Raw genomic sequence first — 3,860 nt, 5'->3', positions numbered from 1 at the left:
CCGTGGGGAGTTCCCCCGGAGAGCAGAAAAATACAAGCTGGGGAAGTCGGGGGTGGGAGTGAGTGAGGAGCGAGCACAGAGCCTATGGGTTAACAGACGAACACAATCCAGAGATAGAAAAAACTGGGTATGTACGTTAGTGCCCTTATCTGTGGTTTCTCTTTTCACAGTTTCGGTTACCCGTGGTCAACTGAGTCTGAAAATAGGTGAGTACAGTACAATAAGATATTTTGAGAGAGAGAAGGAGGGAAGAGAGAGAGAAAGAGAGAGAGAGAGGCGGAGAGGGAGAGAGAGGGAGCGAACAATCACATAATTTATTACAGCATATTGTTATAATTGTTCTATTTTATTAGTTATTGTTGTTAATTTTTCACTGTGCCTAATTTGGAAATCAAACTTTATCGTAAGTGTGTATGTATAGGCAGGAACATAGTCTGCATGGGGTTCAGTACTATCCTCAGTTTCAGGTATCCACTGGGGGTCTTGGAGTGCACCCCCTGCAGACAAGAGGTGACTACTGTAATAAGATGGGAAAACATTAATGACCAAGATAAAGAACGCTGTCAAGGTTTCCCTTTCAGAGTGCTAGAACACATCAGTTTTGTAGGCTGACAGATGGAGTTCAGATGCTGACTTTTGCATTTGCTAGCCATGACATTGGACAAGTTAGGTTTTGTGTGATTTAGTTTGCTTGCCCAAAAAATGGCCATAAAAATGACTTCTTCATAGAGTTTTGAGCTAACTAAATGAACTAATGTATGTAGAGTGTCCATCTTATTCTCTGTTATACAGTAAATGTTCAGTAAGTGCTAGATTTTATTATTATTATTATGGTTATTCTCGCTGATATGAGGAAATAGGTAGCATCATAGATACTTTCAAGGAGGTGGCCAGTCTCAATTCCCATCCAAGTAAGTATGTGCAAGCCTTTCATTCTAGCTGACTGGCACCCTTCTCTCTGGCTGGCAGCAGATTAGCACACTGAGTGCCATCACTGAGATGTCCTGGCACACATCCTGGGCTCCTCTGTGAAGTGTTTGCCATGGCCTCGAGCCCCTCAGGTTGAGTGCACTTGTCTGCAAAGGGCTGTGTTCTATAGCAACGTGGGACCCACGAAGGAAGCCTTATGATTCATTGATCATCTCATCATTACTCACCTTGCCTGTATGCCAAGGCCAGGAAGCAATGGGCCAGAGGTTTGTGCTCTGAGCAATTCTGAATCATGCGGAGAATATGAAGGAAAATGAGAAGTTTAAAAATACTCCATAGGAAAGAAATGGTAAGCAACATGGTTTCTTTTGAACTTTCCCAATTCAGCTTCTAGAAAAGGTGTCATAAACCTCTGCAGGGGTGACTAAGAGCTAGGACAAAGGCAAGTCTGTTACAGACGTCCCCGTAACTCCAGGAGCAAATCTCTTTCTTCCCCTCCTAAATAACTCCAGAACATTACATGGCATTAACAAGTTTCCCAGGACAGGAACTTCTAGTTTATTACTTGCTCACATTGTCATCAGAAATTAATTTTGTCCCTGAAAGACAAATTGGCTGGTAGCTTACGAAGTTAAATGGAAAGAACAAGTGCGCATCTGTTTCTTCTGCATTTTGTCTCCTTGGTGTCTTACATATAAATGAATCAGAGTGTTCAAACTTAAATTAAGATCTTTGGCTAGATAAACAGTTAAAACTGGTTCCCATAGCTACCTCTCACACATTGCTGTGATTGCATTATAATCCCCTAGTAATCAGCTCTAAATGAAAGAAAGATGATAAGGGTGCTCTTTTCAGTTTTCAGTACTGATTTTTATTAGCTCTCAATCAGTCCAGGACTACTCTGTCTTTCATCACATTGTGGTAGTGTTTGTAGAATCATTAGAGTAATAAAGTGTAAATCTTACTGAGGTGCATTTTTCTTGAGGTGTTTTATATAACGAAAACTCTGAAGATTACACTGGCTGGTACAAGGAAGATTTGTTTCTGCGACGAAAGTAAGAATGTAATGTATGCTATATTCATTTAATCTTTACCAGAGTCAAAACCTAATGAATTATCCGGCCTAGGTAAAGCAACTGCTGCAAAAAGCTCTTGGACTTAACGCGGCCATGTATTTCCCTAATATAGATTTGCATGTATTTAGCTATTTCCTAATTTGGCTTGTTATCCTTCTTCAACACGCTTCCAGTGTAAAGCCCTCACATCTACAAATGCATTACCCACAAAACCGCAAGCTTTGCTATTCCCAGTGTGATTTCTCTAGCAAACGAGTGTAATCCAATAAAACATCATGTCCCACCAACACTGAAGTATTTATTGTGGAATAAATTTCAGTTTAAAAAAGTGTGCTTGCCCCCCTTCATTCTCATATATCAGAGTGACCAGTCCTCTCAGCTTCCTTTGGGCTGGGGATTACTAAGCAGGGAAAAGTGGTAACTGGAGATAACAGCTCTCTGATGCTTTTCTGCATTTGTTCTGGATTTTTCTAGGCCTGTCCAAGAGATGGTAGCATGGAAAGGAACTTGCAGTGACTTTTCCAAAATGTGGGATTTTCCACGGATTTTGCAGGTGTGCTACACATTTGCAATTAACAGAATACTTAATCCTGACGTGCCTTTCCCTTCCCGTAGGCTTTATTATAGCTGGAATATGTGACAATACATCATACCTATAAAAATGCCTGGTTGTTTTAAATGTTGGATTTTATGCATTTTATATTTATATTAGGATGAGAGTGTCCCTATATTTTAGTGACAGACATTTACGCTCGTCCACAGGGTAAGAAACAATATAATGCAGCAGTATGTAGTCTCTGCAAGAGTTTATAGAAATGTGGTGGTTTTATATTTAATTTTAAGTTACTATTTTTTAAAGAAAGATTTTGCCTGAGATAATTATTACAGTTCCCATGCTCACATGGTGATAATGTGCATCTTTGCAACACGCAGAGTATCTGAAAGATTCAGGTAGTCGGAGAGTCAGTTGGTGGCACTGTGAAGATTTTCACCAGGTATCTTTTTGGTTTATACCATTGTATGTAAAAATACGTGTAGGATTTGACCTGCAGATAGCATTTTTAGAGGGCAAGAGGAAGAAATTACTTGATTAGGGTGGATCAAAATGATAAAGGAAATTTTGTTTTCAGTGTTTTTTTTTAACCCTTGTATAGCCTTGAAAGAGACCTCACGTGTTATTTAAAACTATTATATTTAAAAATATAAAAGCCTGAATACATGCATTGGTTCTCTCTCTCTTTTTTAAAGAAAGCAAATAAAATATTTTGCTGATGATGGCGCTTTTTGTATGTGTTTGCATGTTGGTACTTAAATGCAATATGTCTGGAAGATGTTGCTATTTCACACTACTCGCACAAGAAAGAGTAAATTGTAGGTCCTGATTATCAACAGATAACAAGACATACTGTATATAAATAAATGCTCAGCATCAAAACCCATTATTGGATTAGCTATATAATCATGTCTCAGGCTGTAAGTCTGTGCTGACAAATGAACACTTTTCATTTGGCTCAAGGTCCTCATCAGCAACGGAACTAATTTTACATTCTCACCCATTAAGTGAATAAGATGTGGAAAAAGCTGTCTGCTTTTTGAAGTGTAAATTTGCTGCTACAGGCTGTGCAGACCAAAGCGCTTTTGAAGCAGGCAAATGAGATCATCTCTAGGGACATATGAACCTCACAAAGTTTAGGTCATTTCTGTTGAAGGGACGGGGCGTGTGTCTGTGTGTTCACCGATGTTTATACGATGTAGGTAGCTGTATACCTTGGGCTGTGTGGGTGTTGTTGGACATAGATGATGAACAGTTTGTCTAAACTTGGGAGAGAATTTGGAGCACTGTCTTCATGTTCT

General features: G+C 39.3%; 1 long non-coding RNA gene across 1 annotated transcript; it reads left to right on the top strand.

Moving 5' to 3' along the window:
• Positions 1–890: 890 nt before the first annotated feature.
• LOC140709363 (uncharacterized) lies at positions 891–3,219 on the top strand. The gene is made up of 3 exons (XR_012089872.1): positions 891–1,279; positions 1,916–1,985; positions 2,481–3,219. It is a non-coding gene; the product is annotated as an uncharacterized lncRNA (long non-coding RNA).
• Positions 3,220–3,860: the final 641 nt, after the last annotated feature.

Source organism: Chlorocebus sabaeus, chromosome 20 (assembly GCF_047675955.1).
Source record: "Chlorocebus sabaeus isolate Y175 chromosome 20, mChlSab1.0.hap1, whole genome shotgun sequence".
Classification (NCBI taxonomy): Eukaryota; Metazoa; Chordata; class Mammalia; order Primates; family Cercopithecidae; genus Chlorocebus; species Chlorocebus sabaeus.
The sequence above is the reverse complement of the archived record's forward strand: the minus strand, read 5'-3'. Positions and strand labels throughout refer to the sequence as shown.